Consider the following 16,464-nt stretch of genomic DNA (forward strand, 5'->3'; position numbering starts at 1 on the left):
TCAACCAGACCAGATAAGGATGGCAGATTTCCTTCCCTAAAGGGCAGTAGTGAATCATATGGGTTTTTACAACAATCTGATAGCATTTTGGCCACCATTACTGGCACTTGCTTTTAATTACATATTTATTTAATCAACTGAATTTTAATTCCCCAACTTCCATGATGGGATTTGAACACAAATCTTCAAATCATGAGTCCAGGTGTCTGGATTTTTAGTCCAGTATCATAACCACTATGCTACCGTACCCATTTTTTGATTTGTCTATCTTGGTTGCACTGAATGGTGCTCACTTGTAATGAATTCTCTTGGAGTTCTTCATTGAATCCAAGTAATAGATATCTAATGAAAGCTCATTGACCTGAATTGGTAACTCTATTTCTCTCTCCACAGATGCTGCCAGACCTGCTGAGTGTTTCCAGCATATTCTGTTTTTATAATAGCAATCCAACAGTGTCTTTTGACAATTCTCTAGTAAGGCTACCATCCCAGCACTATACTAATTCAGCAAAGATCAGGGATCTCTGTGCTCTGTATGACTCAGTGCTGCACTGCAAGGTGCATTCACCCATTGAGCCACAGGGAAGGGAGTAGGTGGAAGCTTGATATGGATATGAGGAAGCAACAACAAAGATTGTTTGTGGCATTTTGAGATCATAGTTGGTATGATTGAGCATCTATCAGTACTCATTGCTCTAAATCACCCTCTGATTACAATGCAATAAATAATCAAGTATGCAGGTGATTGGGTGGTCCAGGTACTTATAATCTACAGGAAACATGTTGTGGACCAATTCTCTTGGAATTCAAAAGTTAAGAGGAGGCAGGTGTTGAGCAATTTTTTTGATTCGTGTGGTGAATTTTTTTTATTGAAAAGGCTTCTTGCAAGATGCTAAACTGATTAGTAACATCATGTCTTCAAAGCCCAGGTCAGTGTCCCATTCACATCAATAAAATTCAGCTAGCAATAGGTATTGAAAGTGGAAGGTAAACTAGTATGGACAGGCTTGGCAGGCGATTTTTAAAAGCAGACATCATAGTTGGCAATCCTTTATAGCATCGCAATCTGGCAATGTTTGAGCCACAACAGAACTGGCATTGCTTATCTGGGTACCAGTTTGAACCAGCTGTTTCCTATCTGAGAAGGACTATATATATATCAATACCACAAATAAACCACAGCAGAAAAGAAACTGATGGTTTTATGAACTATGTTCCCAATAAATGCTTGGAAAACATAAATGGAAGTAATATGATCTGGCCAGCTTGCTGTACCTTCAAGTTCTGGGTTTATTGTGATAGTTATAGAGTCATAGGGCTGAATTTTCAAAAGCCCATGAGGGCGAGGTTGGGTGCGGGCATGGTTTGAGAACCACAATCTCGGATGTCATGGCTGGATCCCAGCACCTCTGGAGTGCAATGTAATTTTCAAAGGGGTGGGAGGGGGGAGCCGGCAACCCGCACACCTCCAATTAACAGATTGTTGAGCTCGTTGTGGAACTCATTAACAGTCACTAGAGCAGTAGTTTAGGTTTTCAATCCAGAGGCACAGGAAAAACAGAGGGTCTGGGGACATGTTAGGGAGCAGCTGTCATGAGCACAGCAAGAAGCCATGAGTGCTAATGGTCAACAGTTGTGAGAGTTGGGAGATAAACTCAGCTCCTCAACCAGTCTCACAGAGTTGCCACTGCAGAATGAGAGGCTTGTGAACCGTGAGCTCTGAGAGGGACGTGAAGCTGCTGGCATCACTTGGGCATTAGATGTGGGCAGAGGAAACCCTGGTGAACAAACAAGCTGAGAGAGTTGGGATGGGAGTAGGCTACCCTGACATTGAACAGAGGAGTGAGGAGGAGCTTCAGCAGATGCATCCACCTGGTCAAGAGGAGGCCAGAGGAGCACAGCGGTGGGGCTGCAAGGGGAAGAAGGTGCTACCGAAGACATTGGGTGCACCGCCCAAGAGTCAGCTACCAGCAAATGTCAGAGCACCAGAACCATAGGAGACGGCACCTATCCAGGCTGTTGGGCTCTGACAGTTGTGCTCTGGTCCAAAATGACCTGATGCCTCTCGGCCCCCATGGCAGTTCCCTACTTGCAGTCAGTAAGGTCACTGTCGCCCTGAATTTTTATGTATCTTGGTCGTTCCAGGGACCAAGGTGGTATCTCACAGTTGGGAGTTACATCCATTTTGAGATAGATGGGCCAGAACAGGCACAGAGGGCATTGGGCTTTGCTGCCATTGATGGTTTCCCTCAGGTCCAGGGGGTCATCATTGCACTGATGTAGCCATCAAGGCACCGACAGATCAGCCAGTCAGATTCCTGAACAGAAAAGGTAGTCACTTGTTGAATGTCCACTGGTCTGTGACCACAGGAAGTGGATCTTGCAGGTCTGCGCTCGGTTCCTGGGCAGATGACATGATGCCTTTATCCTTGGAGAGTCCCAGGTGCTGCACCTCTTCAGGCCAAGATCCAGACTCCCTGGGTGGCTGCTGGGGGATAAGGGTTATCCCTTGAAGAGGTGGGTCCTGATGCCCGTCTGGTACCCAGTCACAGAAGCTGAAAGGCTCTACAACTAACGCCATCTAATAACATGAACCTGCATTGAACAGACCATTGGCATCTGGAAGATGCACTTCCGTTGCCTTGACCAATAAGGTGGTGCCCTCCAGTACGAGCCAGCCAGGGTGTCTCATATTGTAGTTGTTCACTGCATGCTGCACAACATGACAATTCAAAGAGGTCAGGAGCTGGCTGAAGAGGAGGACCTGGAATGCCGCTCTTCCTAAGAGGAGGATGGGGAGGAGGAAGAGGAGGATGAAGGGGGCACTCTAGAGGAGCCCAGTGCCCAGGCATTGGAGGAAGTCATCCCAGGGCTCATGGTGATCGGCAGGCTGGCATGGCCGCAAGGGCCACGTTAATTCAGCAACGTTCCACTTGAGCAGCTCCGAGCCCTTACGAAAGCCCTGTCAATCACCTTCACTCAGAGAGGGAAATTATCCAGCTAGCACACCAATCTGAATAATCCCTTTACCTCCCACATTGATTGAGACTGGGGTCTCCACCACCAACAGTCTCCCCCAACACACACCATGGCACAGCATAAACCCTAGCCCCCTCCTCCCGCCTCCCCTGAACTTAATGTCCCTTCTGACATCAAGCACTGATAACACACAATTCTGTCTGCAGGCATAGTAAACAATATAATAAAGGAGAATTCAATGGACATACAAATTGAGAAAACATCACCCAGGACCCATAAATTGCATCTAACAACGTGGCGCCTACTGTTCCCGTCCGCTTCTATGGGGTGCTCCCCCTGTGGCTGAGGATGTGGAGGCAGCCTGTTCCTTTGTCTCTGCTCACAGCTGAGTTGCCTGTAGCTTCCCTCCTCATGGAGGTGCCTCATGGGGGCTTCTCCACAGTCTGCTCTGCCTGCGTCTGGGTCATTGCAGAGGAAGCCTCTGTCACAAGACCCTGCTGCATGGATGGTTCCTCAGTTAGAGGGGCCATGGAGGTGAGGGATGATACTGGTGCCCACTGAGGAGTGGACACCTCTTCAGCCTCTTTGATTGCCTCAGCCCTTTAAAGGTGCCCTTGCATGCTGGATAAGGCCACTGGCTGGGAGGGAGCTGGTATCTACTCCGAGCATCTCTGCTTCATCAGCGACACTGAACAGTCAATGCTACAAAGAGTCTCACTCTTTCTGTGTATGTCAGTGTGCTGCTCCTGCATCCACTCAGAGTGATGCTGCATTTGGCCCTCCAAGAGGTTGGCCACTCTTTCAATGGAGGAGCTCATGCACTGAAAACCCTGAGCACAAAAGGATGCCATTTGGTGCATCATGTCCATGCCAGCTCCCAGTAGAGCAATCCAGTCAGTCCCATTCCCCTGCTCTATCCCCATGGCCATACAAGTTTATTTCCCTCAAGTGCCCGTCCAATTTCCTTTTGAACTCATTGATTGTCTCCGCTCCGCTTCCACCCTGATAGGCAGTGAGTTCCAGGTCATTATCACTCACTGTATAAAAAAGTTCTTCCTCACATTCCTTCTGCATCTCTTGCCAAAAACCTTAAATCTGTGACCCCTCATTCTTGTACCATCAGCTATTCTTTGTCTACCTTATCTAAACCTGTCATAATCTTGTACACCTTGATCAGATCTCCCTTCACCCTCCTTTGCTCCAAGGAAAACAACCCCAGCTTCTCCAACCTAACTAACATTGTAGCTAAATTCCCTCATCCCTGGAACCATTTTGGTAAATCTCCTCTGCAGCCTCTCAAGGACCCGCACCCTTCCTAAAGGGTGGTGACCAGATCTGGGAATAATACTCTAGTTGTGGCCTAACCAGATCTTTGTGAAGGTTCAGCATAACTTCCCTGCTTTACATACAAACATACAAATTATGAGCAAGAGTAGGCCACTTGGCCCTTCGATCCTGCTCTGCCATTCAATAAGATCATGGCTGAACTGATTACTCCACATTTCCACCCATCCCCAATAACCTTCCACCCCATTGCTTATCAAGAATCTATCTACCTCTGCCTTAAAAATATTCAAAGACTCTGCTTCCACCTCCTTTTGAGGAAGAGATTTCCAAAGACGCACGACCCTCTGAGAGAAAAAATTTCTCCTCATCTCTGTCTTAAATGGGTGACCCCTTATTTTTAAACAATGGCCACTAGTTCTAGATTCTCCCACAAGGGGAAACATCCTTTCCACATCCACACTGTCAAGACCCCTCAGGATCTTATATGTTTCAATCGAGTTGCCTCTTACTCTTCTAAATTCCAGCCTAGCCTGTCCAATCATTCCTCAGAAGACAGCCTGCCCATTCCAGGTATCAGTCCAGCAAACCTTCTCTGTACTTCCTCCAATGCATTTACATCTTTCTTTGAATAAGGAGACCAGTACTGTACACAGTACTCCAGATGTGCTCTCATCAATGCCCTGTATCGCTGAAGCATAACCTCCCGACTTTTGTATTCAATTCCACTCTCGATAAACGATAACATTCTATTAGCTTTCTTAATTACGTGCTGTACCTGCATACTAACCTTTTGCGACTCATGCACTAGGACACCCAGATCCCTCTGCATCTCAGAGCTCTGCAATCTCTCACCATTTAGATAATATTCTTCTTTTTTATTCTTCCTGCCAAAGTGGACAATTTCCCACTTTCCCACATTATACTTCATTTTCCAGGTCTGTTCCCACTCAATTAACCTATCGGTAACCCCTTTATAGCCTCCTTATGTCCTTTTCACAACTTACTTTCCTACCTCTCTTTGTGTCATCAGCAAATTTAGCAACCATACCTTTGGTCCCTTCATCTAAGTCATTTATATAAATTGTAAAAAGTTGAGGCCCCAGCACAGATCCCTGTGGCACACCACTCATTACATCTGACCAACCAGAAAATGACCCATATATGCCTACTCTCTGTTTCCCGTTAGCTAGCCAATCTTCTATCCATGCCATAATGTTACCCCCTACACCGTGAGCTTTTGTACTCAATACCTCTATTTATGAAACGCAAGATCCCTTCTGCTTTGCTAACTACTTTCTCAATATGTCCTGCCACCTTCAAAGATCAACACACACATCAACCCGTAGGTTCCTCTGTCCCTGCACACTCTTTGGAATTGTGCCATCAAGTATATATGGTCTCCCTATCCCTAGCACTGACCTATGGAGAACACTACTGTCTATCATCCTCTAGTCAGCAAAACAACCATATAGACAACATCCACTGCATTTCCTTCATCAACCTTCACTGTTACTTCATCAAAAAACTGAATTAGATTAGTCAAACACAAATTGTGCTCTGACTTTTGAGGAGATTTTTTGGGGAGTGGAGGATGGTTTTGATCTTCCTGATTTTCAACATTCTCACTCTAGACTGCTCGTTGTTCATCTATTCACTGGCTACAAACCTCATTAAATTTATAATCAATTTGACACAGAAACAGAGCCATATGACACAAACATAGACTCAAAATTGCTCACAACAAACACAGTGTGGTATAACTTGAACTTCCCTTTATACTAATTACAGTTGTTCTAAAAAGTCAGTTACTATAATTCGGCCTCACTGAAGTGCAAGCTACTAACCCTTATAAAATTGGAACATAAACCCAAAATAGTGCAGCTTGCCCAAAGCACCCTTTAGATTTCTCCTCACCAGTGTGAAGCACCAAGCTGACACACTGTACAGTTAAAAAACAGAAAATCAAAGTTTCTTTTAAATACAATCATACAGAAGAATCAGTCAGCAGATGAAAATAAAATGAACACAATACTTAATTTCCCAACATCTACTCCAGAACACTAAAAGCTACAAAATCCTTGCAATTGTCTTCTGCAACTTTTGAGTGACAGTCCATGAGAAATGAGCCTCATGGAGCTTCTTTTGGCCTTGAAATATGTAACTGAAGAATGCGGGGACCAGTCGAATGTTTATCTCTCTTCTTTGATGTCCAAGCTAGAACAATGAAGGAGAAAAATGTATCCTTGATGCTTGACCAAAATTCAGATTGCTTCTTGCAGTGGCAGATCAGAGGCAACATAATTACCGATTTAAATATTTTCAACAAACACAGGTAGGGCAAACAGAAATGGACTTAATTAGATGTGGATTCCTTGCTCAAACAGATATCACTGAGAATGGTTTGGATTCTCACAGTAACCAATGCTTATACATTGTCTAAAGAAAAAAGTCCAACCATTTTGTCTAGAAGCAATCAGCATCAACAGAAGTGAGTTATCTCCCTTTGAACCAGGCAAATACACTTCATACATGAGCTGTGTGCTTCTTACCTACCTTTATAATCACATGCTGCTAACAGAAGCCTAGTTATGAATCTGATAACATAACAAATTCACATGAAAAGATAAAATATGGGATTTCTTCTGAATTGATACTTCACAGGTGTTTGAGTCCATCAGGTCTTGAACTGATGTCAAGTCACTAATCTAGTCTCAAGGGTCAGAGTTCACAAAACCATGATTCCTATAGCTCCACATTTGGTTGTTGGATAAACACACTAATTCATGTTGCTCTATGCCTAAGAATACAAGGTCAGGAGCTCAATTCCCTATCAGTTCAGTGATAAACTGAGAAGGCATGAAAGTCAACCTAAGCTGCTCTGGGCTAGAAAGAGAGGAAATTAGCCAGAACTTCCCCTTCAGATCCTTATTTAGTGACTCCTGCTGCCAGGAACTAGGGCCTGGATTTTACTGTCACCCAGTGACAGTAAAGGAACAGCAATATATTTCCAAGTCGGGAAAGTGACTTGGAGAACTTGCAGATGGTGGTGTTTCCATGTGCCAGCTGCCCTTGTTCTTCTAGATGAGAGGTCGGCAACCTTAATAACAAGAAGAGCCATTTTTTAAATTGAGTCAAAAATGCAATATATTAAGAGCCACAATGCTGTCACTCAAATGCCAATAATGATGAAAAACAGGAGAGACATTTCAACAACATTTTAAAAGTTTTTACAAAAAAATTGTTAATTGGATAATACTTTCTCACAAGTACAATATTAATAAAAGTTTTAAAAAAGCAAAACAAGCCATTGAATTACCATCAAAATGGGTTCAATTGTTCAAGATCAGAAGCGGCACTTGAGTCCTTAATGAGCTGCATGCGGCTCCAGAGCCATAGCTTGCAGACCCTTGTTCTATATGGTAGAGGTCACCCATTTGGAAGGAACTCTCTAATGAATGATTTTACTTGGATGACCAACCGTTCCTGATTTGCTAACCAAAGGAGATAGTCTCATCCTATTCATGCCATCAAAACCCTTTTTTTTCCATAATTTTCAAACCCTCTACTAAACCTCCTCTGAACCTCTCTGCTCCAATGGAAGTACCTGTAGGCCCAGTATCTCAAGACTCTCTTCATAACTATAGTTATGAAGTAGTTGAACTATAGTAGTTGAGGTGGCCTATAAAGAGATTTATGAGATGAAGATACAAACGTTTTTAAAAAGGCTGGGAGTGGGGAAGTGGGTGAGAGTGGTGTTGAGAGGAACCATGAGTTGCAGTATGAATGAAGAAGTAAGGTACAGTGGGGTAGACCCCTCATTACATAAGCAAGAATTCAGGGTGAGAATGAGTGTGTAGGAGTTAGGAATGATAATAGCCAAGAATGTCACTAACTGGTCCACCAGGTTTGACTGTACTGTTGTAGAAACCAAGACTAACCTGAGCCGGACAACCACTGATACCCTGTCTGCTGAAGGAAGCAGCAGGAATAATTGCTGTTGTTTAGATATATAAAAGTGATTGTTGAGGAGAAGAACACAGTACTGGACCAACAATGAAATACTGCAACTAAATAAATAAATTTGAATGACGCCTTTGAAACAGAAGGTTGTGGGTTCCATTGTCACTCCAGAGACTGAACATATAATCTCCAGCACAGTACTGAGTACAGTTCAACATCTGCCCTCTCAAGTCAATGAAAAAGATTTCATGATTGTTTTCAAAGAACAGCAGGGGAGTTCTCCCTGATGTTATTGCCAATACTTCTCCTTCAACCAACATGACTATGAACAGATAATTTGGTCATTATCTCATTGCTCTTTGAGGCACTTTGCTCTACGCAAATAGGCTGTTGCACAAATTGGCTGTCACAACAGTGACTGCACTTCAAAAGTACTTCATTGCCTGTAAAGTGCTTTGAGATGTCCTGAGGTTGTGAATTGCATCATATAAATGCAAGTCTTTCTTTTTGTATTATTTATTACTATCACTGGCATCAAGAATGTGCAACCATTCATTCAAGCATACTAATAGATTGCATGCCCCTTATCTGGTTTTACATCAGATAATTTAGTTTTTTGCTGGGTAGTCCAGAAAAGTAGAAATCAGAAAACTCTTCATTAAGGATTGGTTTTCTGCTTACTTTGTGTCTTCAGATATGAAGAAGGTAGTTACATTTTCAATTGGACTTTCGTGAACAAAGAAACTGCAGAAACTCAAGTGATGATCCATGCCAGCCCAGATATGGTTTCTGTTCAATTTGGTCTTGCTCAAAGATGGTATCCGCAGAAATATGGGTTCCTGGGTTATTCGTTGCTTGATTTGGATCAAAGGCTTTAACCTGAGATTCTGTACTAATCTGTATAAACTTTACCAAGCAATGACGTATCTGTGCAAATGGTTCACAAGTGTTATGACCAGATGAGGCAGGGGTCTAGGGCTTCCCTATCAGCCTTTTCCTAATTTGACCGTAACAGGCCGTAACTTTTAAAACACCATGTTTTTAGCTTCCTTCTCAGTGAGTCCTTGATCACTGCTCTCTAATTGTAATGGCAAAGAAATCAACCAGACAGATTTTCTCAGATTTAAACAAGAAAGCTGTAAGTTTATTAACTTTAAAACTCTAACTCAGTTAAAACTACTAAGAATACGTGGCGCGATAAACACACACGCAAATAGACAGAGGAGGAGAAAAAAGGGGAAAGGTTTGAAGTAACAGCTGGAATTCAGTTACTGGTTTTGGATTGGATGCAAAGTCTTTGATTGAAGTAAAGTCTTGCAGTCCTCATTGGAGCCCAGTGCACACTTTTAAACTTGCTTCACTGCTCTTCTGTCTTGAGGCTTAAATTACTTCCGTGGGCCCCTGGAACTTTGCATGAGAGAGAGAGAGAGAGAGAGAGACAGGGAGAGACCGTCCTTCTCTTTTGTCTTCAAATTGCAGTCTGTTCCTTTCTGTGTGGTACAATTCAAACAACCCCAGGTTTCCCAGCAGGTTAGTCATGTGACTAGCTCCTTATTTGGAACAGTCTCTCCTGCAATGTTTGTGGATTTCCCCCAAGCTTACCTGATATTCTCAGTGGTGGGGGGGGGGGGCGGGTGGGGTGGAATGCTGGCTTTTGCACATTCAATGTCTCTTGATCAAAATCCATCTGGCTAATTGAATCAGGGAGGCACTCTCATTGCCTTCTTTCTGCAACTGTTGTTTAGATTGCAAATGTGCAGCCATGTTTTCAGTCACTGTTGTGGTCTTTTTAGACATTTATTGCAAGTCCAGTAACTGTTCAAAAATAATGTTCCATATGACGAAATTAATATGTCGCATCTTGGCAGGTGTGGTTTCCGTCATACAAGGAATGATGCAATTTTTAAATTGACGCCAACAACAATTTTAAACTTATATAGGATCTTTCATGTAACACAATGGGGTAAATGGACAACATAGAATTAAAAAGAAAAGTTTTGGTATGTGTCCTGTGGAACAGGAAAGAGGCAGCGACATCAAGAATTTGAGCAGGGAAGTTCCAGAGTCTATAGATATTGTGACTCCAGGTTCCACCACTGATGGTGAAGTGGAGGGAGGAAAGGAGAAGCTGCAGAACAGACTTGAGACATAAGAGCAGACAGTGCATGTTGTAATGAATCCAGAACAAGGTGGAGGAAGGCCAGGAGAGAAGTAGCTACCAAATGATGATTATACCTTTACTTACAGGGGGCTGTGATATGCTCATTATAAATAGCAGGCAGTAATGATATTATTAAATTGTGTCTTCAATAGTGTCTCCCTCTCCGTCTCCATTTATTCTCAGTGAGAAGTTATTCTGTACAATTCAGTAAAATTGCAGATGGAAACTTTGCAATAACTGATTGCTAATTAAAGTGTTCAGTTCGAATATAAAATGACATCATTAAAAGGATACATCAGAACAAAGAATACATGGCAATTTGATTAATTTTCTGCTAAATAATTTATCAGCTTCCAGTTATTCTCTGATTTAAATATATAGCAAATGCCATGGAAAAGAATAGTAAAATAGATTTAGTAAGATTTCCTCTGGTAATTGTCTCCCAGTCACAGACAGAAATTTACTTAAAACAAAGTCAGACCAAGTATCATTACTCCAAGAGTTTCCTGTTTCCACTGTTCTTGATGTGACAACTTTGCTTCAGTGAAGGTATCTCACTGACAGCCATGAGTGATGGAGGCTCTTTTGTGGCTGTGAATGAGCCATAACTCTGAGTACTGCAGTGCCGGCCGAATGAGTTACAATGGTTCCTTGCTGCAGCAGAAACAATAGCTAGAACAGTCAGTCGGTTGCTAATGACATTTTTGGTTTCTTCTGTCAACTGTGTGCCTAGATCTTGAGTTTAAAAATAAATGGAAATGCCACGAAGCTGACACAGAACAAAAACTGCTGGGAATGAGCAGCAAAAGTTAATGAGTCAAATGGGACACTTTTTCAGAACTGAACCGACCAAGGATCCTCCTCAAGAACTTAACCTGCATTTTCTTTCAGATACTGATGGTATTAGCATACATTCCTAGTATCTTCTGTTCAGAATCTTACCTTATCATTAACACTTCATGTACTAGAATGCACTAAAAAAAGTAGAATTATTACAGAATATATTGTACAACATTTGCCTAGTATTAGCTTGGTTCAGTTGGCAGTGGGCTCAAGCCTCAATCCAGGAGCTGAGTATATAATGGCCTAGAGTTTGCTGGGAAAATAACAGCAAGTTTAATGCACATGCCATTATTAGTGTGTAAATAACCCAGCAACTTGTGGTGAGGAAGAGGTATGCTGCATTGTAGCTCACACAAGTTCCTGGCTGAGATGTCACACTGCACCATTAGCCCTGTGAAAACAGGAACTCACACTCAACCCCCAGGTAAGTTTCAAGAAATTGCTGCTTTTGCGCATTAACTACCACTTAAACTTGTTGCATGTTCCTTGAACCTTTGTGTTCATATAGACTATACACAAAGACTGATCGCCCAAGATGGGATCAGTAACACAATATTGTGGGTTCTTTATTGCTTACTCAGATAGCAGCAATTAAATTGAGATGGTAACTGTAGAGGTGTAACTTCAAGATTGACTAATACTCAAAATTACATGGTGTGTTACACCATAGCTCTTACATGACTAACATGATTTTACAGCCACATCTCTTAAAGGGGTACACACACAACAAAACACATTGCAAAAAGATGAGCAGGCGCTTAAAAATGTGAGGAATCTTTAAATGATGAGATTTATGTTTCTGCAATGCTGTTCAACCTCTCCAGACCTGAAACAGAACAATGAGAATTATGGAATCTTATGCCCGCAGGTAGTAAACTGTTCCAAGAGGTTTTTAAAATTTAAATAAAAATCTTGCTTTTCTTTTGTTTCGTTTTCTCTCTCACTCTTAATCCAATCTTTCCCTCTCTTTAATTCAATTTCTGTACTTAACTGTACTCCAATTCACCGTATTTCCTTCTCCATCATTCCTCTTTGTTTCTTTCCCTACCCTTAAAATGCATCAGTTAAAGAAATAGATTGTTGGTCCCATTGTTCACCTGAAGGGTGAAGAAGAAACTACAACTAACAGGGCTCAGCTCCAGCAAACCTGAGCCAATAATTTAGACAGACAGTTCAGTGTAGTTGTGAGGGAGCACTGTAATGTCAGATGAGGTGTTAAGCCAGTCAGCCTGTGGGCAAAAAAGATCACAACACTATTGGAACAAGAACGGGCAGTACTTTTAATGCCTGGTGATATTCCTCCCTCAATCAACACCACTAAAAACAGACAAACTGGTCATTCCTCATTTGCTGATTCTGAGATTTTGCTCTGCAGAACACTGCAAAAGTAGGGAAGCATTTTGAGATGTCCTGAGGAGGTGACAAGGCATTATGTAAATGCAAGTTCTTTCTTACATAAGAAAGTATGTATTGTTACAACCAAGATGGGGTAATGCACTGGTAATTCAGTCCCACTACTCCACAGGTCATAGCAAATTAGTAAAGTCTCCCACCTACCGGAAAATCGCCATACTATATGTCCCTCAGAATAAAGTACACCAAACCAGGTTTCTTTAAACAACAACAAAATTAACTATTTATTAATAAACTAAGTCTTAAACAATAATGAGATAACTTTATATGTGAAAAGATTCTTTAAAAACTTCTTTTTCTTCCTAACCCTCATGCACATGCACATACATTAAAAAAAAACATGGTTAACTGATTTTAAAAGGATATTTGGATTACAACTGTTTCTTAGGAATAATAAAATAATTAGGTTGTCACGTTCTGGTAGGATATTTCCATGTTGGTCAGGTGTCCCAGAGTCAAATAGTTGGATGCCACTCAAAGTCTCTCCAGGTGAGGTTGATAAACAGTCTGTGATGGGTAGGCTTTCAGCAATTTGTCTGCAGCAGTTGTCACACAGATCTTTCAGCAAAGGGTGTAGCAACAGGTCTATTTAGGTTTTGAAATAGGAGTCTAGCAAAAGAAGCTTTCTTGAGCTTCCCAAATCTCCCAAAACATAAGAGGCAACAGGAATCAGTGACTGGAGGCAACGGGAATCTGCTACCTTTAAAAATGCAGGGCTTCCTCTTAGCAAAGCAGCCTTCCTCCACAGACAGCAGAAACTCCTCTTTTCCTGGGTATTTTCCTCACCAGGGATCTTTTTTTCTCTCCAGGCAGACCAAAGCCACCACCTCAGATGTAGAATTTCTTTTCACAAGAGAAGCAAGGCTTCTTTTTCAGGAAGAAGCCTTTTTCACTGGTCTGCAAAAAACAGGCCCTGGCCAGTTTGTTCTGCCTTCTGCCTGTCCAGCTTACTGGTCTCCACAATGCAAAAATGAAACTGAAACTCAAACAATCACATAATGTGACCTGTCATTTCCCTTGCTGTTGTTTGAAATAGGTGTCTTGCAGTCTGTCCCACTTAGTTCAACACCAAGTTTCAGCATTCAATGTTCACAGAAAGTCCTTCTCGTCATCTTTTTAAAAACACACAAAATTCTAAGCTTTCAATTAAAAAAACAAAACTATTACAACATCTCCGCCCTTGGTGAAATGAAACACTATTATTGAAAAAAACATTTTAAACATACTTTTGCATTCATGCCCATCATTCACTCCACTGGTAGTTAATACAGTTTTGCTTTGTACCATTGTTACTCATGTAACTCAATAAGGTTAAATTTGTGATAAAGCACGGCGATAACATTGTTTTTTCCTGAAATGTGTACAATCTTCAAGTGATAAGGCTGAAACAATAAGCTCCATCTGAACATTCTGGCATTTTTTTTTTTTAATTTTTCCCCAAAGATTATTCCTATCAGCCAATTGCAACCTTCCAAACATAGTCTCACAGTTGTTTCATGTGTTCCTTCCAAGTGTCCAGACAGACCATCACCTCAGCAAAGTGAACTGCACAGTTAAGAACACTGGCCACTACTGGGTTCACTAATTTTTGAGAAGTTTTTCAAGTATTCATTAACCTGTGTGGTATCATTTGACACTGGAAAAACCCCCATCCAGTGTGACAAAAAGTGATATTTCTTTAACTCGAGGTATCAAAGGAATTTGACAGTATCCCTTGAACAAATCTATCTTTGTAAGAAACATGGCACTGCCCACTTTGTCAATACAGTCTTCTAAGCAAGGAATTGGGTAGGAGTCTTCCTTCATTACTGCATTGACTTTTCTGTGGTCTATGCAAAGTCAGGTTGACCAATCAGGTTTAGGCACTAATACTATTGGTGAACTCCAGCTGCTTTGACTAGGTTTAATTAAGTTGTTTTTCAGCATGTATTGGATTTCTGCTTTTACTGGGCCTGTTTGTCTGGACTTAAGCAGTAGGGATGCTTTTTAAATGAACGAATTCCCCTACATCCACATCATGCAAATAAACTTACCTTGTCCCGATGGTCATCCCATGCTGATATTCCGGTCGCTCTCCGAACTCCCCTTTCGGAGATCCGAGGAATGACACTGGTGGGGAGGGGGATGAGTGAAATTTTCAGGCTGGGTGGGGAGAGGGGAAAACTCTTTTGATTGGTGGGGAGATGGTGGGAAGGGGTTGAAGGTTAAAGTTATTAAGTGTCGGGGGAGAAGGTCTGTATCTGAATAAATTTTTTTTGGGGGTCGGTAATGGTCAATTTATGAATCAATTATTACTTGGGTGCATGGGTGAGGGGAGTGAAAATGTTATTAACTGTGTGACTTTAATTTTCAACGTTCGTTCCCTTTAAAAATTCAAATGCTAGTGAATGTCTTGAAGCCCTTTAAAAATGGCACTGGGGACAACACGGTGACACCGGATGCCATTGCCAGGGATGGAGCGGCCGCTAATTTCTAATGTTCGATCTTCAAAATTGCCTGATTCTTTTTTTCTGGTTTCTGGTACTTGGCCACTTTATATAACTGATAATCAAAACTGCAAAATCTCATTTTCAGATCAGTTTATATTCTTGTTTTTGCCCATATTACTGAATGAACCCAAATTGGAGAACACAATTTTGAAAATTACACAGGATGGTATTTTCACATAATGGGATCACACCACAGTCTTGACCTGAGGAAGAATGTGAATTTGAGAAATATGCTAAATTCATTCCCTCCTGTTACACCATGCTTTCAAAAACAGCCATTTGTGAAGAGGAAGGATTCTTGAGAAAATCTTAAGCTTTGGATGGGATGATATTAGGAGATTTTGCATTTCATTCAAGGGCAATAAGGGTGAGTCATAGGTTGTAGGTTAAGCTTTCCAATGCAATCACTCTTATTGATCCAGTCCTGATGAATGGTAATCTTCACACGTTGCAGTTACCCACAGACATACGGCAGTTCAGTCCAGGCCACAGCAGTCTCTGATTGTATTGGATGCTTGACACCATTGTCATGAGCCAGTGCTATGCCAAATGATTTTTTTAAATTCATCAGTTGGAAACCTAAATTAAACTTTACAAAGCAGGAGACAAATAAACTTTTAAAAAGAAAGCAGCTAAAACGGTCACTGCAATTTGCATTGAAATACCTCACATACCAGGGTATCAAGATGGAGATGATTGCGTGGTTAGTTTTCCACCAGAACAATGGCTTATGAACTTTCAATTAGCTACCTGCCTCACCTCCAGTAACAAGACATTCAAAGCCATCTTGGAACTTTAACCCTGGCAGAGATGAACCTCAAAGGGTAAACACTGAAAATATGAGACATAAGAGAGAGATTGGAATTCTTAGACTTCAACTAATTAAAATGCAAAGGAGCGAATACACTGGACAATCATGTTACAGTCTCCCCATCTGTGTAAAAAATTGCAGTTTCTTTTGGCTACAGCAGACAAACACCTGCTTTTGACCAGTGCAGAACCCAAGTGGGGTCTCTCTCTCTCGCCAGGCAACATTGTAAGTTCAAACCCTGCCTGCAGGCTGCAAAATATCCAAGTCATTAATTGCTGCAGACAGAAACCCGTGAGAGAATGCTATCTACATCACTGTCTCCAAGAAAACCCTGAACCAGGTGGTCACCTCTACCAGCCAGAAACTTCTGGACCATGAGTCCAGCCAGAAAACAACTGAATTACCAGACTCCGCAGACTGTATATATTCTTTTATTTGTTCCGGAATCTACTCCAACCAATCTATTCTTCTTCACTTGTAACTTATTTGTATGTGTGTGATTCTCATGTGTGTGAGTGTGA

The sequence above is a fragment of the Heterodontus francisci genome, chromosome 32 (assembly GCF_036365525.1).
Source record: "Heterodontus francisci isolate sHetFra1 chromosome 32, sHetFra1.hap1, whole genome shotgun sequence".
NCBI lineage: Eukaryota > Metazoa > Chordata > Chondrichthyes > Heterodontiformes > Heterodontidae > Heterodontus > Heterodontus francisci.